This window comes from Dasypus novemcinctus, chromosome 31, assembly GCF_030445035.2.
Source record: "Dasypus novemcinctus isolate mDasNov1 chromosome 31, mDasNov1.1.hap2, whole genome shotgun sequence".
Taxonomy (NCBI): domain Eukaryota; kingdom Metazoa; phylum Chordata; class Mammalia; order Cingulata; family Dasypodidae; genus Dasypus; species Dasypus novemcinctus.
The window spans coordinates 17,649,761-17,673,808 of record NC_080703.1 but is presented as its reverse complement, the minus strand read 5'-3'; the positions used below and the strand labels follow the sequence as shown (position 1 = coordinate 17,673,808).

At 41.2% G+C, this 24,048-nt stretch overlaps 1 long non-coding RNA gene across 1 annotated transcript in view; it reads left to right on the top strand.

Annotated features, from left to right (window-relative positions):
* LOC131277065 (uncharacterized) overlaps nt 1-21,967 on the top strand; it is a 156,713-nt gene extending 134,746 nt beyond the window's left edge. The window contains exons 8-10 of the long non-coding RNA XR_009184252.2: nt 19,170-19,347; nt 20,131-20,802; nt 21,487-21,967. This is a non-coding gene — a long non-coding RNA (uncharacterized lncRNA). The remainder of the gene's footprint in view (nt 1-19,169; nt 19,348-20,130; nt 20,803-21,486) is intronic.
* Nucleotides 21,968-24,048: the final 2,081 nt, after the last annotated feature.

Here is a 24,048-nt window from a genome sequence, read left to right as displayed (position 1 = left end):
TATCCAGTGTCCCAGTCTGAATGTTTTGATAGGAGAGTTTAATCCGTTGACATTCACTGTTATTACTTTCAAGGAATTATTTGTGTTAGCCATATTTTGATTGGATTTGTGTTTGTCATATTTTGTTTGTATTTTTTTCCCTTCTCTTTTTGTCTTTTTTTGTTGTCACTGTTGCTCTTATACTCTCCTCCAACTCTGCCTGTCCTGTTTTTTCCTTTCTTCCTGCAGAACTGCCTGTAGAATTTCTTGAAGGGGAGGTTTCTTGTTGGTATACTCTTTCAGTTTCTGTTTGTCTGAGAATATTTTGAACTCTCCATCATGTTTGAATGCTAGTTTAGGTGGATTGAGTATTCATGGTTGGAAATTTTTTTCCTTTAGTACCTTGACTATATCATACCACTGCCTTCTTGCTGCCATGGTTTCAGATGAGAAATCAGCACTTAATCTAATGGAGCTTCCCTTGTATGTGATGGTTTTCTTTTCTCTTGCCGCTTTTAGGATTTTCTCTTTGTCTTGAGCATTGGATAATTTTACAAGTATATGTCTTGGGGTGGGCCTGTTGGGGTTTATGACCAGTGGAGTGCACTGTGCTTCTTGGATATGTACATCTGTCTCTTTCAGTAGATTTGGGAAGTTTTCAGCCATTATTTCCTGCAACACTCCTTCTGACCCCTTTCCCTTCTCTTCTCCTTCTGGAATGCCTATAATACATATGTTTGAGCATTTTGCATTGTCATTCAGGTCCCTAAGTCCTAGCTGGATTTTGTCCATCTTTTTATCGACCCCTTCTACTATCTGTTTGATTTCTGATGTACTGTCTTCCACATCACTAATTCTCAGCTCTGCCTCTTCTAGTCTGCTGATATTTGCTGCAAGTGTATTTTTGATTTCTTGAACTGTGCTGTTCATTCCCATCATATCTGTTATCTTTTTGCGTATGTCTGCAATTTCCCCTCCACGTGATGTCTTCATGTTGTTAACCTCTTTCATTATTTCATCAAATTTGTCGGTGATAAATGTTCTGAGATCTTTCATTGCTTGTGCAAAGTTCTGCTCCCCTTCCTGATTTTTGGTTTGTTGATTGGATTCAGCCATGTTTTCCTGATTACTGGTTTGATTTGTAGATTTTTGTTGCTTTCTGGTCATTATTTAATCTTGACAGATTTAATCAGTTCCTTAGCTTCTTTGTCTACTCTTGGAGATTAATTAGCTGTTGTTTTTGCATAAGTGTTATATCTTCTCTTTGTCACTTTGTTCTTCTTATTCTAATTTCTTGTTGTTGGTTAAGTTCACTTTAAAGGAAAGTATTAGTGCCAGGGAAAGGCAATTGTGTAAGCAAGAGAAAAGTGTAAAGTAGTATTGGTGATATATGTTAACAAAGCAAGAATATGAGATCTGGGAGGGTGGAGGTTAGATTCATGTAAATTGTGTAGAGTTATAGCAGTAGGTAGAGTACCTATTATGAGGTAGATGATTGAATATGGGAGGAATATGGTATGAGCTAAAAAGCTATTGTTTTCATGAGAGAGGGAAAAAGAAAAGAAAGGTAATAGTTTCAAGAGTGGATAACAGACAGAAAACAAAACAAAGGTTATTAGAAATTAAGACTTAGACACTTCATGGATCAAAGAAAGGGAGGTGGGAGGTGGAATATAGGAGAGACAGTAGATGATGGTGGATATCAAGATGTAGGGGGAAGAGGATAGTGTAGGTAGCCTAAATCAGTTCACACAGAAATGAGGCAGTGGAGGATGAGAAAACCCCAGCAAATGTGAGGTGTTTCCTGCTGCACCTATTGTATAATTGAGTTAAAATAAAATAAGTAGAAGATGAGGGACATGAGGGAGAGAGAAAACAGAAAAATAAAATAAATAAATAAAGGGGGGGAAGAGAAGAAAGGAAGAAAGGAAAAGGGGGTGGGAAAAGGGTGGGGAACAGGTAGGGGAAAGGAAAAAAACAGATATACATGAACCACAATTAAAACACCAACTACACAACAACAACCACAAAAAAAAAAACCCTAAATAACTGAATAAAAAAAAGACTTTGGGGGATACACTGTGAGAAAAGACTAGGGGATAATGCGATGTTAGCAATCAGTACATTAAAAAAAGTAAAAAATAAGACAAAATGAAAATAAAAACAAAACAAAATGAAATGATAAAGAAAAAATGCCAACGTTGAAGGCCTAGGGCATTCAAGGACCTCAGATGGACCTCAGGGCATGATGCATTCAGGGGTGGAAAGTCTGAGATATTAACGACTCAAGAGGTGTGATTCTCTGGGGTGTGGGCCACCAGAGTTTAGGGGATTCAGACCTGGCAACCTCCAATCTGGTCAACAGGAAGCCTAGGAGCCCCATAGTGTAACATAGCCCTCGGGGATCCCCACAGCTGGGCACCAGCCCTATGGGGGAAGTCAGATCCACAAACTCTATATTATGTCTGAACCCTGCAATTCACTTACTTAGTAGGGCTCATTAATGTGGGTATATCATCACTTCAGCTTTTGGACAGCTCCCGCCCTGTGCTTCCACAACACTGCCACTTGAGGGCGCCTTTACACCACAGCCACTTTACTGGTACAGATCCGAAGCCTGGCCCATGATGCCAAAAACAGATTCCAAAACTGGAATTCCCAAGCTTCGCAAAATATTCCCTAATCAGCTTCCAGATGTGTCCCCCTCCCTCGCTGCACCCTGAAACAACTTCCCAATTACTTCCCTTTATTGCCTACAGCCTAATTCAGTTGCAGATCGGCAGCTGGCCTTGTGGGGGTGGGGCTTCAGGTGGAAGTGCTATTATTTGTGTCCGCAATCAAAAATTTCCCCCGCTTCACAACAAAACACCATCTATCTCCCCAATTCGATCCGCAAAGGCAACCCGTCACATTAACCTGCCAACAGCCCACCCAGGACTCGCGAACTCCCCAGCACCGCCGAGCCAGCAAAAAGCTGAGCCACTGCATGGCACCATGGCTCCACCCACCCCCAAGAGGGAGGAACCCATGTGCAGGTCTCACCTCTGGGCAATAGAACCCAAATTATATCTTATAGACCAATCCTCTCCGTTACCTTTCCACCAAATCGATGTCCAGACACTTCCTGCCCTGCAAAAATCCTGAAAAATCCCTGCCTCAGAGAACCTCCAGCCATGCCCAGCCGTCTCTTCCCAGGAGAGATCGCAAGGCAAGTTCACTCAGTGACCATCTTGCTTCTTCCTTCTCACACCCTTTAATATTTCCTGAAAATCTTGTCTCTTGCTTAGAAATTCTCTCAGTTTCTGTTTATCTGTGAATATTCTACTCTTACCCTAATATTTTTAAAATATTTATTTATTTATTTTATTTCTCTCCCCTTCCCTCCCACCCTAGTTGTCTGTTCTCTGTCTATTTGCTGCGTGTTCTTCTTTGTCAGCTTCTTTTGTTATCAGTGGCATGGGAATCTGTGTTTCTTTTTGTTGCATCATCTTGCTGCATCAACTCTCTGTGTGGGCAGTGCCATTACTGGGCAGGCTGAACTTTCTTTCACACTGGGTGGCTCTCCTTATGGGGTGTACTCCTTGCATGTGGGGCTCCCCTACACTGGGAACACCCCTGCATGGCATGACACTCCTTGCACACATCAGCATTGCACATGGGCCAGCTCCACTTGGGTCAAGGAAGCCCAGGGTTTGAACCACGGACCTCCCATGTGGTAGACGGATGCCCTATCCACTGAGCCAAGCCCACTTCCTTCACCCTCATTTTTGAAAGACAGTCTTGCTGAATATAAGATTCTTGGCTGAAAGTTTTTCTCTTGTAATATTTTAAATATATCAGACCACTGTCTTATTACCTCCATGGCTTCTGGTGAGAAATCAGCATGTAATCATATTGGATATCCCTTATGTTATGCATTGCTTTTCTCTTTGTCTTTGGCATCTGACATTCTGATTAGAATGTGTCTCAGAGTTGGTTTATTAAGATTTTTTTTGATGGGAGTTCATTGTGCTTCTTGGACATGGATATCTATGTCCTTCATAGGGTTGGGAAATTTTTAAACATTTTTTCTTCAAATATTCCTTCTGCCCCTTTTCCCTTCTCTTCTCCTCTTGGACATCCATGATATGTATATTTGCATGTCTTTTGCTACATTTAGTTCCTTGATTCTTTGTTCAATTTTTTTTCCATTCTTCATCTGTTCTTTTGTATGTTCACTTTCAGAGACCAGTCCTTTCTTCTGCCTCCTCAAATATGCTATTATATGATTCCAATGTTTTTAAAATTTCATTTATTGATTTCCATTCCCACAAAACCTGCAATTTTTCCATGTATTCTTTCAAATTCTTCTTTGTGCTCATGCAATGGTTTCTCAGTATCCTTAATCTCTTTAACCATCTCATTGACTTTATAAAGGAGGTTTGAACTTCTATGACTAGTTGTCTCAACTCTTGGAGGCTTATCTTTTTCCTTTAACTGGGCCATATCTTCCTGTTTCCTGGTGTGGATAATAATTTTTTGTTGTTGTCTTGGCATCTGGCTTACTAGGGTATTTATTCTGGGTGCAGTTTTTCTCTTAAGTTTAGGGCTTCCTGCTCTTTCTCCCTTTCTGTTTGTGCAGTAGGAGCCAAGCATATAGTTGGTGCAATAAGCTGTGAAGGCTTAAGCTGCCCTCCTTACCAAGGGACTGATGAGGTTTCTCCCAACTTTCTCCATTGCCAGGGGTAGGGACAGAATCAGAGCTGTGTGGAATAATTCAAGTCATGCAGGCCTAGACTGTAGTTACCCAGAGAGACTGATGAAGCTTCACAGCCCTTTCTCCCCTGCCTGGGGCAGGGATGGAGCTGCAGGTGTGGACAGCAGTCTATGCAGTGTGGGTCCAAGATGACTGCAGTTGCCCTAGTAGACTTCTAATTATTCAGTCTGTGTCAGCCAAAGGTACCTGCAATTACCTGGATAGGCTGGTATAGGGCTTGCCAGTGTCCTCCCTGCTGGAGGTGGGGTTGAAGCCTATGATAAGGCTGCAGGCTGATCTGGATGAAAGAAACTGGTCCTTATGGTCACAGTGATTTTCAGTCAGGCTGGCTTCCCCTCATGCTGGGGGCATAGTCAAAATGGTGGCTACCAGCCTCTTTCTGACTTGGACAGGTTCATACTTTAGCTGTTCTTAGGGTTAGACTTTAACAAGCTGAATTTACTAATCAGTAGTTGAAATCAGTGGCTAACAATCTCTTCCTTCCCTGTTTTCGGGAAAATGGAACTTCCAATTCCAGCCACAGAATAGCTCTTGGGGTGACTTGTGCTGCCATAGTAAGATATTCACTGGCCTCTGTAGCTTGGCTGGTAATTTCCTGGAAAGCCTAACACAGGTCCCCCAGCTTCCTCCCTGCTGGAGGTGCGGCTGAGGCCTAGGCTACAGCTGCAATCTGATCTGGATGGGAAGATGCCTGTCCCTATCAGGACTGGGATTTTCAGTCTGCCCCACTTCCCCTCATGCCAGGTGCAGAGTTAAGATGGTGACTGCCAGCCTTTTTCTGACGACAGTATCAAACTTTAGCTGTTCTTAGGATTATACTTTAGCCCACCAAATTTACTCATCAGTAGCTGAAGTTGGTGCCCAACCATCTCTTCCTCCCCATTTTTGGGAAGTGGACCTTTCAATTACAGTTGTGGAACAGCTTGTGCCTCCAATGGAGGATGGGCACTGGCCTCCATGGTGTGACTTGCTCTACTTACAAGCCTTCTCTGTAGATGGGCAGTCTCCTCCTCCTATTCTTTCAGGGATGTTGCAGGATGCTCTTCTGGCCTCCTGGAGCCCCCAGACAGGTGCTTCAGCTAGCTCCAGAGAGCTCTGCATGTTTACTAACTGCCCTGTAGCAGGAGCTGAGTCTAGGAGCTTCTTACTCCACTGCCATCTTGCTGGTTGTCAGTCCTATGCTTTTTTTAAGACAAATTGACCAGGAATATTTCATATCTTAGACATATGCATTTCACTGCTTACAGAGCAGAGGTGAGTTTTCTTCCCTTGTTCACTCTGGTCCTAGGGCCTTGATGCCAGGCCCACATTCTTTAGATGAAGCTGTGATTTGTCTAAACCTTAATTAGAAGCAAAAAAAAAAAAAAATCAGCTTCAAAACACTAAATGTATCACATGTGTTTTATTGGGTGTACTAGTGATGATATAGCCTGTTCCACAGTCAGAGTCCCCTTCCCTGGACCCACTGTCTTGGGCCTCCACCTGTCTCCCTCCCTCCCCAGGGCCTCTTCTCCCCAGGGTCCCTGTCTACCAATCCCTTCCCCAGGCCACTTTTACCCTGGGCACCCCATCTATCCTTTCCCTGGATCCACTATATCTGGACCCCCAGACCTTAAAGTCAAATCACATTTTTTAAAAAAGGTTTTATTTATTTTTTTATTTTCCTCCCCCCACCTCAGATCACATTTTTAATATTTATGTGTCAGGCTTCATACTCAGGTTTCATTTATTTTGCTGCTTTCCCTACCCCATTAGCTGGGACATCAGAAACTTTAGAGTTAAACCTGGCTTCATCTGTCTCCAATTGTACAAGTCAATGGCTTCTCTATACTTGATTTACAGAGCAGAGATATATTATGTAAAAGGAAAAAAAAACAGGTTTTATTTATAAGACATCTCTAAGACTGACAAGGAAAATGGGAAGGGCAGGAGGCACCTATGGGCAGCTGTGGGCTCAGCCGGCTCTTCGTCTGGAGGGGTCAGGTCATCACCTCCTGTCCTGCCCAAGTAATCTGGCTACTGCGACCCTACCAGATGATAGCCCAAACCCCCAACTTCAGGAACAAAACTGCAGGGAATGCAGAGGAAGTGGAAACTTTTATCTTTGGGACTCCAACTGGCTCTAGGAGTGAAGAGAACAGGGGTTGGTTTGTATAACACATTTAAATTGGTCAATCGCAGATTCAGCCTGAAGGAAAGTGGACAAGACTACTTTTTTTTTTTTATTAATTTATTTTATTTCTTTCTCTCCCCACCTCGATGTCTGCTTTCTGTGTCTATTCGCTGTGTGTTCTGTGTCTGCTTGTATTCTCATTAGGCAGCTCCAGAAACCAATTCTGGGACCTCCCAGAGTGTGAGAGAGGTGACTATTCTCTTGTGCCACCTCAGCTCCCTGATCTGCAGTGTCTCTTATTGTCTCTCCTCTGTGTCTTTTTGTTGTGTCATCTTGCTGCACCAGCTCTCCACATGTGCCAGCTTGCCTCATGGGCCAGCTTGCTTTCACCAGGGGACCCTGGGCATCAAACCCTGGACCTCCTATATGGTGGATGGGAGCTCAATTGCTTGAGTCATATCCACTTCCCAAGGCTGCTTTTTGAGGTTCCTCTCCCTCAGGCCAGCTTTTGCGTCTTAGACCCTGAGATGGTGGAGCCCCACCTGGAGAGAATTGAATGAGCTGAGGGCCCACAGTTCTGTCTCATGCAAAGCCCTGCCTTGTGATGACTGAACCCTGAAAGCAAGGCTGTTCCTGGTGGGTTGGTGGGAATAAAGGGATGAATGTGCTTGTAAATCCAATATGGGTTTGAGAGGTGCTGGGCCCTCCACGGGAAGGGGCTCTGCCATGGCAGGTCTCTGGGTGTTGGGTAGCTTGTAAGGGCATTAGTGCCTCCAAACACAAGGTTCCTATTAGGGGTGCTGGCTCCCACAATGGCAGTAGGGGTTCTCTGGCTCCAGGGCCCTAGGGCTTCAGGCTTAAGCTTATTCCATAGCAATTTGTAGTGTGGGACCCCCCTCCATTCTGCTTTTATCCTGAGTGCTTGAATGTTGGAGCACAGATCTGTGACCTCCACTTGGTTCCCAAAGCTCCTATGTGCTGCTTAAACCCCGACTGGAGTGGTGCTGCCAATTGTTGAGATTCACTGCCTCACATTGGCCTTGAAATTGGTCACAGCACAGGGCACGTTGGTGATGTATGCAAAATCAGATGCATTGGCTGTGCCAGAGGAGAATACAGTAGGGGTGGACCCATAGGCCAGCTGGAGCCTGGCTTGGGTGTCCAAGGTGGAACTTGTGGGTATCAACCCCCCAAAGCTAACTGGTGCTGCCCAGGGGTGGCTGGCCTTGAGGAGAGGTTGAGGTGGGAGCTGCCAGATTTGCAGACTGGAAAGAATTGTCAGAGCTGATGGCTCCATGAGGCTGCCCACCAGGGACTCCAAATAGGTTGGAGGGGGTGACTCTAGGGTTAAAGAGGTCTTTACACTTTGGGGTAGGGTTGCAGAACCCTAGTGTGGGCAGGCTGGGGGTTTCTGGCTGAGGCAGTGCTGCCACTTGGGGTGTCTGAAGGGCCTGGTCAGATGGGAAGAAGGTGGCACTGGAGCCAGCTGGAGGCCCACAGAGCAGTAGCGGGGAGGGATGTCATATTCATCAGGGTGATCCCAAGGTTGGAAGATGGCAGGAAACCAAGCCTGCAGATATGCTGGTTGTGAGTGGTTGTGGATTTTTTCCCCCATTTTTCTTCATATATTGAAGTATATCACTCATACATAAAATATATAGACAATAAGTTTATTGTAATTTTTGTGAACTTACAAAGCAAACATACATAAGATCATACAGGGGTCTCATACCTCACCTTACCACAATCAATTCAGTTCCGTTGGTCTATGTGTCTGTTTTTATGACAGTACCATTGCTGTTTTTAACCACTGTAGCTAGGTAATATGGTTTAAAGACCAGAAGTGAGAGTCCTCTGACTTTGCTTTTCTTTTTTAAGATGTTTCTGGCTATTCAGGACCCCTTCCTTACCCTTCCAAATAAATTTCCATTCATTTTTAAAATGCTCGTGGAATTTTTATAAGGAATGCATTCAATCTGTATATCATTTTGAGTAGAATTGGCATCTTGGTAACATTTAGTCTTCCAATCTGAGCATGGGATGTTCTTCCAAAGATTTTGGTCTTATTTATTTCTTTTAACAATGAGTTGTGGTTTTCTGAATACAAGTGCTTTACAACATGGGTTAAGTATATTCATAAATATTGAGCTTTTATCTGTCATATTTTACTTTCACCACTCTTTTTACTTCAGCTACTTTTACTAATATAATCTTCATTTTTAGACTCTCTTCCAAACATTTCTTTCCTGTTTTTTCTTTTCAGGCTGTAACACACCCTTCAATATTTCCTGCAAAGCTAGTCTTTTGGTTATAAACTCTCTCCATTTCTTTTAATCTGTGAATATTCTAAACTCACCCTCAATTTTTAAAGACAATCTTGCTGGATATAAGGTTCTTTTCTGGCACTTTTTTTCTTGCAGTATCTTAAATATATAATAACTCTGTCTTCTTGCCTCCATGGTTTCTGATGAGAAATTGGCATTTAATCTTATTGGGTATCACTTATGTGTTATACATTGCTTTTCTTTTGCTGCTCTCAGAATTCTTTCTTTGTCTTTGACATTTGACATTCTGATTAGTATGTGTCTCAGTTGCTATTCAGATTTATCCAGATGGGAGTGTGTTGTGCTTCTTAGATGTGCATATCCATGTCCTTCAATAGGGTTGATTAATTTTCTACCAGTATTTCTTCAAATTTCCCTTCTTCCCTTTTACTCTTCTCTTTCTGGTCTACCCATGACACATATGTTTGCATGTCTCTTGCTATCATTTATTTCTCTGAGACCTTGTTCAATTTTTCCCATTCTTTTTTTTCATCTGTTCTTTTGTATGTTTGCTTTCAAAGGCCATTTCTTCAAGCTCACCAATCTTTATGCCTCCTCATCTGTTATTTTATGGTTCATGTGTATTTTTAATTTCATTTATTGTGCCTTTCATTCCCATAAGATCTGCTAGTTTTCTATGTATGCTTTCAAATTCTTCTTTGTGCTCATGCAGTGTCTTCTTAATATCCTTAATCTCTTTAGGCATCTCATTGAATTAGTTAAGGAGATTTGTTGGAACATCTCTGATTAGTTGTCTCAACGTTGTCCTTTATATCATCTGGAGGCTTATCTTGTTCCTTCAACTGGGCCATAGCTTCCTGTTTCTTGGCATGGATTGCAGTTTTTTGTTGGTGTCTTGGCATCTGGCTTACTAAAAGTATTTATTCTGGGTGCAGTTTTCTTTTTAGTTTAGTGCTTCTTGTCCTTACTCCCTTGCTTGTTGTGTAGTAGGAACCAAAGATGTAGTTGGTGCTTTAAGCTGTGAGGCTCAAGTTGCCCTCATTTCCCCAGGGACTGATGAAGCATGTCCCAACTTTCTCCTTTGCCAGGTGTATGGACAGAGCCACAGCTGTGTGTGATAATCCAAGTTTTGCAGGCCTTAATCGTAGTCACCCAGAGAGACTGATGATGTCTCAAGTCCTTTTCTCCCCTGCCTATGGAGGAGTGGAGCTACAGGTATGGGCAATAATCTATGCCACACATGTCCAAAATGATTGTATTTGCCCCAGTAGAGTTCCCACTATTCAGTTTCCCCACTGAATGTACCTGCAGTTACCTGGAGACGGTGGTGAGGACCCATCTGCTTCTTTCCTGCTAGAGGTGGGGCTGAAGCCTTGGCTTGGCCTGCAGGCTGATCTGAGTGAAAGAAGTTGGTCCCTACCAGCAGGGTGATTTTCAGTCAGCCCAGCTTCATCTTTGCTGGGGGCAAAGTCAAAATAGCCTACTGGCCTCTTTCTGACTTGGATAGGTTAAAACTTTAGCTGTTCTTAGGATTGTACTTTAGGTGGCCAAATTTACTAATTAGTAGCTGAAATCAGTGGCCAACCATCTCTTCCTTCCCTGTTTTTGGGAAATAGAGCTTCCAGTTCCAGTCACAGAGGAGCTCCTGAGATGGCTTGCACCACCAGTGTGGTATGATTACTGGCATCCATGGTGTGTACTGTATTTTTCCAGAGAGTCTGGCAAAGGTCCCCCCAACTTTCTCTGGAAGTGGGACTGGGTCTTGGGCTAGAGCTGCAATCCAATCTGGATGGAAAGAAGCTGGTCCCTACCAGCACTGGGCTTTTTAGTCCATTTGCCTCCCTCGTGCATGGGGTGGAGTTAAAATGGTGAATACCAATCTCTTCTGACTTGGATATGTTTAAATTTTAGCCATTCTAAGGACTATACTTTAGTCTGCCAAATTTACTAATCAGTAGCTGAAGCTGGTGCCCAGTTGTATCTTCCTGCCCATTTTTGGGAAGTGGAGCTTCCGTTTCCAACTGCAGAATAATCCCGAAGTGGTTTTTTCCTCCACTGGAGGATGGGCACTGGCCTCTAGGGCATAGGGTGCTTTATTTATGAATCTTCTCTGCAGATGGGCAGTCTCCATCACTTCAATCATTATTAAAGTATTTTAATTTTTTTCATAATAATAATAATAATAATAAAACAGACAAGAATGGTGAAAAATGAAAGAACCCAGATTGACTTTGTATTATTAAATTAAATTGAAATTGTTTCCTATCTACTTTTTGCTGGATTTTGATTGTATTTCATATTCAAAACCAAGCCACAGTCTCAGTTCTCAATAGGATTATCTATAATATAAACAGAACACACAAAGTTAAGTAAAAACAGTACCTTGTTGTATCACGTATTTACACATTGTCCTGGGAGAACAAAATGGAGAAAATATTTGCCTTGGGACAACACATGATCATCTCAGTACATGCAAAAGAGGGCATTTGACAAAATACAACATCATTTCCTGATAAAATCCTTCCAAAACATAGGAATAGCAGGAAACATTCTTAATACAATAAAATACATATATGAAAAATTGAAAGCTTTTCTGCTAAGATGAGGAATAAGAGAAGGGTGTCCACTCTGTCCACTGTTATTCAATATTGTGCTACAAGTTCTGGATAGAGCCATTAGGCAAGGGGAAAAAAAGGTACCCAAATAGGAAAGGAAGATGTAAAATCACTATTCACTGATGATATAATCCTATAACTAGTACATTCCAAAAAATCTACAACTACACTCCTAGAACTAATAGACAATTTCACCAAAGTGGCTTGATACAAGGCTAATTTACAAAAATCAATAGTGTTTATATACATTATTAATGATAAATCTGAGGGGGGAAGTCAGAAAAAATTTCATTTACCATAGTTTCTAAAATAATCAAATACTTAGGAATAAATTAAAACAAGACCATAAATTACCTATATTCAGGAAAGTATAAAACATAGCTAAAAGAAAGAATGATGATATAAATAAATGGAGGAATATTCTGGATGCATAACTGGGAAGACTAAATATCATTAAGATGTCAATTCTATGCAAACTGAACTACAGTTTTAACACAATCCCAATAAAAATTCCAACAGTCATCTTTGTGGAATTGGAAAAGCCAATTTTTAAAAATGTCTAAAAGGATAAGGGCCAAAATAGCCAAAAATATCTTTAAAAAGAATAAAGATGGAAGATTCTCACTTCCAGGCTTTAAAAGATACTATCTTGGTACAGAGGTAATAACAGCTTGGTACTTGAATAAAGACAGACAGATTGCCAAATGGAATCAAACCAAGTGCTCAAAACAAGATCTTCAAATCTATGGTTAAGTGATTTTTCACAGAGCTGTCAAAGCTACTCGGCCAGGTCAGTACAGCCTCTTCAACAAATGGTACTGGGAAAACTGGATATTCTTAGCCTAAAGAAAGTGCCCCCTATCCCACACCTTATTAAAAAATGAACTCAAAATGGATCAAACAACTAAATATAAATGCAAGGACAATAAAACTCCTAGAACAAAAAAATTAGGTCAGCATCTTTAGTACCTTGTGGTACATGGTGGTTCCATGGAGATTACACCCAAAGCACAGGCAATAAAGAAAAAATAGGTAAATAGGACTTTCTCAAAATTGAACACTTTTGTGCTTAAAAAATTTTACTAAGACGGTGAAAAGGTAGCCAACTCAATGAGAAAATATCTTCAGAATCCACATATTTGACAAGGGTTTATTTCCACATTATATAAAGAGATCACACAACTTGACAAAATGGCAAGCAACCCAATTTTTAAAAAGCCAAAAGACTAGAAAATTTTCCAAAGAGGTAATACTAATGGCCAAAATGCATGTGAAAAGATGCTCAACCACCACACCAGGGAGCCAAGAGTGCCTACAACTGCATGCAGGAGAATTGCATCCATCATCCATGTGGAATCTAAGCCCCATCTCAATATAGAGGTGGAGTGGACATAACCATCCCAGGGTCCACAGGATGGAGGAATAGAGTATGGATTAGAGTGGACTTACTGATATTCTATTCTGGAACTATTGTGATTAGTAATGGAAGAAAAGGTAGCATTAATGTGGAGAAAGTGGCCATGGTAGCTGCTGAGGTAGGGAGAGGGAAGAAGAGATATGATGTGGGGGCATTTTCAGGATGTCCAGGGACAGTTCCTGGACATCATATGTCCTCCCATGGCCCACTGGGTGGACTGGGTGAGAGTGTAAACTACAATGTAACCACTATCCCTGTGGTGCAGCAGTGCTCCAAAATGTATTCACCAAATGCAATGAATGTGCCACAATGATGAAAGAAGTTGCTGATGTGGGCGGAGTGGGGTGGGGGGGGTGGAGGGTATATGGGGACCTCATATTTTTTTATGTAACATTAAAAAATAAAAAAAAGAAAAATTGGGGTATCAAAAAATGAAAAAATGAAAAAGTTTTGTTTTTGACATTTTGCCTTTCATCACTGCAAAAGTATTGTCCTGTATGTACAGTGGCAAGGCAATTTCTTCCATTTCTTCCTCAGTGTCTACATCCTTTCTTTTTTTTCCCTAATTATTAAGTTTGTCTTCACATAAGTTTTAGATCACAGTAATTCACATGTACAGTATATGGTACTCCCACATATCCAACATCATTTTGTGCCTTCCCCAGCAATGATCCTTTTATGTGTTCATATTATATTTGCTGCAGCTGATGTACAAATATTGCAACAATAGCTTTCAAACATGGTTCCATTTGAGTTTACATTATACTTTGTATTTTTGACTATACAATTTTCTAAATTTTTAGTTATTTTATGTTTTACATTATGGTTTGCATTTTTAGCCTATAGACATTTATACATTTTTTGTGTAATTTAACATGTTCTATATCCATAATTGAATGTCTTGTGGAACACTTTTATTGCTGCACAGTTACACTGATTCCATCTATTCAACCCCTCTTTCCCCTCCCATCAGGGCCCACCACAACAATCTTCGTTACTTGAAGACCATATTCAGAGATACTTGCAACAATGTTGAGGACTTGACACACTTGACTACCCGAACCCATTGGGAGCCACCAATTCTCTTGAAAGATACAATTCCCTTTGTTTCAGAACATCAGTCCTGCCCAGGATGTGTGTATACCTTCACTCTCATTGTATGGGTCTCCACCCAATGATATAACAACGCACTATGACAAAATGAACACTCACACACTCCCTAGAAGCCTGCCCTGTGTCAGATGCCCCCCCCTTAAGCATCTTAAACAGGTAACCTTCCATATTATATTTTCTAAAGAGTTTTTCTGCATTATAATTTTAACCATATACCTGACAATCTCCTATGTTCAAATGTTCCCCCCAATTTCTTGGGCCATCTGCCCCATCCTCCCATCCCTAGCCCCCCTCAAGCCCACAAAGTCCCATCCTAAGCCCCCATTTTATCCCTTCCCTGTATAAATACTTACCTCCAGCTTATCATAGATTTCTTTTACATCTCTAGTTAAATTTATTCCTAGGTATTTGATTTTATTTACTATTGGAAATGGTATTTGATTCCTGATTTCCTCCTCAGATTGATCATTATTGGTGTATAGAAATGCTACTGATTTTTTTGCGCATTGATCTTGTAACCTGTGGCTTTACTGAACTCATTTATAAGTTCTAGAAGCTTTCTTGTAGACTCCTCGGGGTTTTCTATGTATAGGATCACATTATCTGCAAATAGTGAAATTTTGACTTCTTTCTTTCCAATTTGGATGCGTTTTATGTCTGGTGATTGCCTCAGTGCTTGAACAAGTACTTCTAAGACTATGTTACACAGAATGGGTGATAATGGGCATCCTTGTTCCTGATCTTAGAGGGAAAGATTTTAGGATTTCACCATTGTAAATGATGTTAGCTGTGGTTTTTTTTTTTTAAGATTTATTTATTTATTTCTCTCCCCTCCCCCCACCACACTGGTTGTCTGTTCTCTGTGTCTATTTGCTGCATCTTCTTTGTCCACTTCTGTTGTTGTCAGCAACATGGGAATCTGTGTTTCTTTTTGTTGTGCCATCTTGTTGTGTCAATTCTTCATGTGTGCGGCACCATTCCTGGGCAGCCTGCACTTTCTTTCATGCTGGGCGGCTCTCCTTATGGGGTACACTCCTTGTGCATGGGGCTCCCCTATGTGGGGGACATCCCTGCATGGCATGGCACTCCTTGTGTGCATCAACACTGCACATGGTCCAGCTCCACACAAATCAAGGAGGCCCAGAGTTTGAACCACGGACCTCCCATGTGGTAGATGGATGCCCTAAACACTGGGTCAAGTCTGCCACCCCCCTTCAATCTTTTATATGATATATTACATTAATTGAGTTTCTTATGTTGAACCATCCTTGCATACCAGGAATGAATCCCACTTGGTCATGTGTTGTTGAATACGATTAGCAAGTATTTTGTTGAGGATTTTCACGTCTATGTTCATTTCAGAGATTGGTGTGTAATTTTCCTTTATTGTGGTGTCTTTGTTTGGCTTTGGTACCAGAGTAATCTTGGCATAATAGAATGAATTAGGCAATGTTCCTTCTATTTCAATTTTTTGGAAGATTTAAGAAAGATTGGTGTTAGTTCTTTCTGGAATGTTTGGTGGAATCACCTGTGAAGCTGTCTGGCCCAGGGCTCTTCTTAGTTGGGAGGTTTTAATGACTGATTCTATCTCTTTACTTGTGTTTGGTTTGGTGAGATCATCAATTTCCTCTTTTGTCAATGTAGACTGCTTATTGTTTCTAGGAATTTGTCCATTTCCTCTAAATTGTCCTTCTTGTTGGAATATAGTTTTCAAAGTATCCTCTCATGAAAGTCTTTATTTCTGTGGGGTCAGTGGTGATATCTCCTTTCTCCTTTCTTATTTTGTGTATTGCATCTTCTCTCCTTTTTTCTTTGTTAGTCTAGCTAAGGGTTTGTCAATTTTATTGATATTCTCAAAGAACCAGCTCTTGGTTTTATTTTTTCAAGTGCTTTCTTATTTTCTATTTCATTTAGTTCTGCTCTTATCTTTGTTATGTCTTTCTTTCTTATTCCTTTGGAATTAGTTTGTTGGTTTTTTTAACTAATTCCTCCAAGTGTGCAGTTAGTTCTTCAATTTTAGCTCTTCTTTTTTGATGTATGAATTTATGGCCATAAATTTCCCTCTCAGTACTGCTTTTTTTGCATCCCATAAGCTCGGGTATGTTGTGTTATCATTTTCAATAGTTTCAAGGTAGTTATTAATTTCTTTTGGGATTTCCTCCTTGACCCACTGTTTTTATAAGGGTGTGTTGTTTAAGTTCCATTCTTGGTGCCAAATCTAGGTCCCTGGCCCTAGCAGATTTCCAGCTTCATTCCACTGTGGTCAGAGAATTATTTTGTATGATGTCAATCTTTCTGAATTCATTGAGACTTTTTCTGTGGCCTAGCATGTGGTCTATCTTGGAGAATGATCCATGTGCACTTGAGCAGAATGTATATCCTACTATATTTGAGTATAATGTTCCATATATGTCTGTTAGGTCCAGCTCCTCTAATATATTGTTCAAAAGTCTTTGCTTCTTTATTGATTCTCTTTTGAGATGTTCTGTCCAAAGTTGATAGTGGTGTATTAAAGTCCCCCACTATAATTGTAGAAGCATCTATTCCTTCACTTAGTTTGTCCAGTGTTTCCTCACATATTTCAAGTCTCCCTTGTTAGGAGCATAAATGTTTATGATTGTTCTTTCTTCTTGAAAGATTATCCCTTTCACTAATATGTTGTGTCCATCTTTGTCTCTCACTATTGTTTTGCATTTAAAGTCTATTTTGTCTGATATTAATATAGCTACTCCTGCCCTTTTTTGGCCATTGTTTGTTTGTAAGATTGTTTTTCAACCATTCACTTTCAACCTCCTTGAATCCCTTGGTCTGAGATGCGCTTCTTGTAGAGAGCATATAGATGGTTCATAGTTCCTTATCCAATCTTCCAGTCTGAGTCTCTTGACAGGTGAGTTTAATTGATTGACATTCAGTGTTAATATTTTCAAGGAATTTCTTATGTTAGCCATATTTTCTTTGGATTTGTGTTTGTCATATTTTGTTTGATTTTATCTGTGTTTGTCTTTTTTGTTGCTCTTACACTCTGCTCCAACTCTGTCTTTCTTGGTTTTTTCTTTCTTCCTGCAGAACTCCCTTTAGTATTTCTTGAAGGGCAGGATTCTTGTTGGCATACTCTCTTAGTTTCTGTTTATCTGTAAATATTTTGAACTCACCATCATTTTTGAATGCTAACTTTGTTGGGTAGAGTATTCTTGGTTGGAAATTTTTTTCTTTTAGGACCTTGACTATGTCATACCACTGCCTTCTTGCCTCCATGGTTTCAGATGAGAAATCAGTGCTTAATGTTATGGAGCCTCCTTTGCATGTGATGGCTCTCTTTTCTCTTGCTACTTTTAGTGTTTTCACTTTGTCTTGATTATTGGATAATTTGACAAGTGTATGTCTTGGGGTAAGCCTGTTGAGATGTATGCTGTTTGGGGTGTGTTGTTCTTCCTGAATAATGTACATCCATTTCCCTCAATAGGTTTGGGAAGTTTTCAGCCTTTATTTCCTCCATCACCCCTTCTGTCCCCTTTCCCTTCTCCTCCTTCTAGGATACCTATAATGTGTATGTTTGTGTGTTTTGCCTCATCATTCAATTTCCTCAGTCCCTGCTGGATTTTTTCTATCTTTTTATCCATCAGTTCTACTATCTCTTTGATTTCAGATGTACTGTCTTCCATATCACTAATTCTCTCCTCTGCCTCTTTGAGTCTTCTGTTATTTGCTGAGAGTGTATTTTTGATTTCTTGAATTGTGCTGTTCATCACCATCATATCCATTATCTTTTTGTGTATATAAATTTCTTCTGTATTCTCTCCAAGTGTTCTTTTCATATTCTTAATCTCTTCCTTCTCTTCATTGAATTGGTCCCTAAAATATGTTTCAAGAGCTTTAATTACTTGTTCTATGTTCTGCTCCTCTTCCTGCTTTTTACTGTGTTCATTGGATTGGTGCATGTTTTCCTGATTATTGGTTTGGTTTGTAGTTTTTTGTTGCTGTCTGGTCATCATTTTATCTTGACAGGTTTAATCAGTTGCTTAGCTTCTTTGTGGAGGGGTTTAATTAGTTGTTTTTTTGTGTGTTAAGTCTTCTCTTTGTCACTTTGTTTTTCTTATTCTATTTCCTTGTTGTTGTCTAAGTTCACTTGAAGGAAAACATTAGGGCCAGAGAAAGCAAAAGGAGTAAGAAAAGAAAATGAATAATAGTAGTATTGATATACTACTATAGTAAGTATTAACAGAAGAAACATGTGAGATCTAGGAGAATGGATATTAGATTCATGTAAGCTCTGTAGAGTTATAACAGTAAGTAAAGCAGAGAATGTATAATGAGACAGAAACTGAATATGGGGAGGAATATAGTGTGAATTAAAAGGCCACTGTGTTCAGGAGAGATGGAAAGAGAAAAGAAAGGACAATAATATAAAGAGTGAATATAAGACAGAAAACAGAACAAAGGTATTAGAAATAAAAAGTCAGAAAAATAAGGGGGCAAACAAAGAGAGGTGTAATGTAAGGGAAACAATAAATGATGGAGGATAGAAAGATGTAGAGGAAAGGGGATAGTGTAGGTGGCCAAAATCAATACACACAGAAAAGAGAAAGTTGAGGATGAAGTAATACAGCAAATGTGAAGTGCTCCCTGCAGCACCTAATATAAAAAGAATAAAAAAGAAGAGAAAGAAAGAAAAGGAAAAAAGGGACAAAAGGGAGGGGGAAGCAAGCAACAAGAAGAAAAAGAGAGAAAAAGAAAAACAGAAAAAAGGGCCTTCAGGGGATAAAGAGGAAGGAAAAAACCGAAACCATGAAAATATCAGACAAAGCTTCGAGCAAGGGAATCCTCTTTTCAGTTAAATAAAATGCTTAGGAATCTGACATTTGGCCTTTCTCCCTTCTCACTTCTCTTCCAGGGCAGCAGGAAAGCTACCTGAGAGGTCTGGTAGGAGATTCGAGAGGGTTCTTGTTGAACCAGCTCCACACAGAAAACAATGACTTAATTTCCAGAGAGAGAGCACCCACACCTCACCAGGAACCCCAAGTATGCTATTGGAAGCTTGGAATGCACCTCCTTCAGTCCCTCTCCTTAAGGTGTGCTACAAGAGGGCTAGTTGATTTTCTGAGTCCACCTTCTCCCAGACCAAGTTTCCTATCCCAGGGTATTTAGGTGAATAGGCTTTCTCAGCAGATTCGCCACTCCTTTCTTCCCAGGCTCTCCCCAAGCTAGCCGGTATGCTCCTCCAAGTGGAAAAATAAAAAGAACAGAAGTGGGGGGAATCACCAGAATATTGAACCCATATTAGCCAGGCCCCCCTGCTGCACCCCCCACCAAATCCCTCCCACCCACAGAATCAGTCCAAAACTGGAGGGCTAGGGCAACCCCAGACCTCCAGGAGTGCTGGACTAGGGAAAGGAAAATCTGGGACACTGCAAACCCAGGGTATGAAGGTCCGTGGAACACGGGCTATGGGGCCTCAGGGGACACTGACCTGGGCACCACACATCCAGGGACCATGGGGCCCAGGAATACTGCACAACCGACAGTTCTCAGGGCATACTGCAGCTGCCAGCCCCAGAGGGAAGGGTCCCACCAGCCCACAGCTTCCAACCTCTGTACTTGTAACCCGCAATTCTACCTTTAGCAAATGGCACCTCTGTCACTGTCTCTCCAAATCAACATCCACACACCCTCCACCCTGCAAGCCCCCAAAACAGCCCACTCTGGCAAGACCCCATCCCCACTTGGCCACCTCTTTGCAGGAGAGACTGTAAGGTGCACTCACTCAGACACCATCTTGCCCTGCCTCTCCTATCTTGTTATTCTAACCTTCCCCTTCCCAATTTCCTTTCTGTGTCATGATCTGATGATTTTAGCACAAGTACCTGAGAAATACCAAGAAGCTTGTTGCCAAGGTAATTTATTTTTATATTTCATAAAACATCAACTTTCATGCTCAAACATGGTAACCCAAGTTGGGACACCACTTGGAACACAGCTAAGTGAAAAATCATGACATGAAAGTGGGCTGAGAACTGTGGTCAGGAGACTTGCAGCTGTGAGCAACAGAAAGAAAACCGCTGTGAACTTAGCACCACCAAACAGAATCTCTGGGATCTTGTTACCCTGTGCAGGGGCATTTCCAACAGAAGGCCCCTCCACCCCCAGTCCTGTGCCACAAGGAGATACAGGTCTCTGTGAGGAGGTGATTTATGTGAGTGCACAAGCAAGGAACTGGGGGATCTTCCCAAAACCTGTTCAAAGTGAGAATGGGAGCCAGGGTTTTTATAGGCAAAGGAGAGGGCTAAGGGAGAAGTAAAACAAGTAAAAAAAACAAACATAGTGAGGACTAGATATTCCAGGGGCCTTGTGAGGAGGATACATGCAATTTCTCAGGCCTGTGTTCTCTCAAGCACATTCACCTTGTCCTTGATTTCAGCACCAAATAAGTCAGAGTTTAGAAAGTGTTGTGCAGGTGCTTACATGCCAGTCTCCATGACTCCTTTCTCAGTGAGCACTCAAGGATATCAAGGTTTTTATCCTCTGAGGTAAGTTACAGATTTCCTGGGTCACAAGATACTCCTGACACCATTCTGTTTGGTTTTGCTTTGAGGTTTTTATTCCAGTAAGCAAAACTGAGAAGGTTTGGTTAATATTCTTCAGGGAACCAGATGCAAAGTGTAAGCTTCTAAAATTAGACTGATTGAAAACTAGTTCAGTTATGTCTGGGAAGACCCAGAGCTGCTTAAGTGAAGAAATTTTTATGAAGTGTATATTCTAGCTATCAGTCTCACTTAAGGAATCAAGTAGCAGTAGATCCATTATAGGAGTGATCCTTCACAGCCTGCACGGTTTCCTCTAGGTTTCAGGCATGTCTCAAATTTCATTTCCACATTCTGGTGCGTTCCTTAATTCTGTGAGGCTGACCCTTCTCCTGACCCTACAATGCCTACTGAGCTTCATTCCTCACCTGCAGGGGGTTGTCTATATCCAGGGCACAGATGGAAATTTCCAAGATTACTTGATGATTGCCTTCCATCTACACATCCTATAGGAGCTTATATGCCTAATTCCTGTTAGGTCTCTATTTAGAAAAACTGTAATTCAGACAAAAAACACTTGCAGCCTTCTAGGAGATTTGGTTATGGTTTTGGGGTAGGCAACAGAGTAGGAAGGACACTACAAACATTTCATTCCAGTTGCATGTCTACAATAAATGAATTGTTTTTCAGAAAATATATGCTTCTGTGAACTACAATTCTCAGGAAGATGACATCTGAGGGGGATCATTTGGCCCTTTGCCCAGAGACCTGAAGGTCACTGGAACACTGATTCATGTTTAGGACTTGCTCATGGAGATGCTGCTGAAGATAAGAAGACACAGACTTGAGTGCAAGGGTCACTTGGTCCCCACAGAGGTCACATGATCCCCAGCAGACTCTTGCAGCCACCATGCAACTAGGCCATGGCTCTGTTTCTCTGGGATTCCTCTTTGTTCCTGGTCTTCCTAAGCACCAGGACACATTCCAACGGCCCAAACAGGAAAAGCGGGAGTTGCATTACTTGCCATGATCTTTCAGAAAGCAGCTGTGTGTGTTTCTGTGCTTGTGCACATGTGTGTCTGTGGGTGGGTATGAGACAGAGAGAGAGGGAGAAAGAGAGAGGGATAGAATGTATGTGTATGTGACAATAAACATTCTCAATTTTCTCTGACTCCTATTAAGATAATAAAAGCATTATCAACTACTCACTGATTGCCTGGACCCATTAGAAAATTCACAGGTATGTCCTCATAAACACATGTAATTATTGCCATTCAAAGGTGAGGAAAATGAGTATTAGAGAAAAAAATAAGTAGCAAGCATGAAATTTGAAATTGGTCAGCTCCTGATTTCAATCCCAAGTACCCTTTTTGTGTGAACATCTTTGATTCAGTTAAACTCTCAGTGCTAGTTTTCTCAATGTACTATGATAATGCATCTACTGTACTCCTGAAAACATATTTTGATCATTTTTAAATTACATGTTATTAAATGAAATAGATACAAGAAGGAGGAGTTTGCAATGGAAGCAGAAAACTTTCTCAGTAGGCACAATGGATTGAAGTTACAAAGCTCATTATAACTGAAAAAATGATGTCCTGTAAAAGAAGAGGACCAAGTTTGGTCTCTTCCCAGCAGGTGTGAGAAATACTGGGGGTGGGCAGGTATTGACTGTAAAAGGGCATGAAGGAAAAATTCTTTGGTTGGTTTGTTGGTTTCATTGGGGTAGGCCTTTGTCAAAGTGTACTGGTGTGAACAGGTGAATGGTCTGGCTCGTATCTATATGAATTAAATCTCTATATAATTGAGAAAATGATTATTAGCTGAGTAATATTCCACTGTATGTCTATACCACAACTTATCCATTCATCTCTTTTTTTTAATGAGAAATTTTATCATTTTTTACATGGTTATTACAATTTTATTTTTTTCAATTTATTTTTTTAATATTACATTAAAAAAATATGAGGTCCCCATATACCTCCCACCCCCTCACCACACTTCTCCCCCCATAACAAAAATCTCCTCCATCATCATGAGACATTCATTGCATTTGGTGAATACATCTCTGAGCACCGCTGCACCTCATGGTCAGTGGTCCACATCATAGCCCACACTCTCCCACATTCCACCCAGTGGGCCATGGGAAGACATACAATGTCTGATAACTGTCCCCTCAGCACAACCAGGACAACTCCAACCCCTGAAAATGCCCCCACATCACATCTCTTCCTCCCATTCCCTATCCCCAGCAGCCACCATGGCCATTTTCTCCACACCAATGCCACATTTTCTTTGATTACTAATCACAATAGTTCATGAATAGAATATCAGTAAGTCCACTCTAATCCATACTCTATTCCTCCATCCTGTGGACCTAGGAATGTTGTGTCCACTCCACATCTATATTAAGTGGGGGCTTAGATTCCACATGGATGCAGGCTGCAATCCTCCTGCTTTCAGTTGTAGGCACTCTTGGCTCCCTGGTGTGGTGGTTGACCTTCTTCAACTCCATGTTAGCTGAGAGGGGTAAGTCTGTTAAGGCTTAGGGCCTGGCTATCACATAGTCCAGAGATTCAGGTCCTCTGGGTATATATTAAACCCCAGCACTAACTACAGTTCTGGTAAAAGTAAAAGGAGAGGCTTTGGACAAAGATAACATCTGAGTCCAGCTCCATCACACAGAAACACAAACTCCAAAGCAGGGCCAACTGACATGGCACTAAACTCCATCTGCCATGACCATAGAACCTGTGGGTCTCTGTAGCCATCAGAAGAACCAATACCCAGGGTTGTATCTACTTTATCTGTCTCTGGGACTCTGCTCAGGTGTGCATAAGGGCAACCCCTCTGATAACCTCCTGGCTCTTTTTGGAGACTCATAGCCATATAAACTCATTTGTCCTTTCCATTTCCCCCTTGATTCAGGTCAAAATGTATTTTTAACTCCTAGTATTATATGTAGACTGAGATATTCTGCTGGTCTGAGTTGACCCTTTTATTCAAGGTCATTTTCTAGTTACATCATCAGCTGGTACTTGGTAGTAATCCCTTGGTGCCAGGGAGGCTCATCCCTGGAAGTCATGTCCCATGCTGGGAGGAAGGCAACACATTTATAAGCTGAGTTTGGCTTTGAGACTGGCCACATTTGAGCAATATGGAGGCTCTCAGGAGGTAACTCTTAGGCACCCTGCAGCTCTAGGCTTTGTTCTTATTTCAGGTGCACAGGCTCACAAGCATAGTCATTAGTAT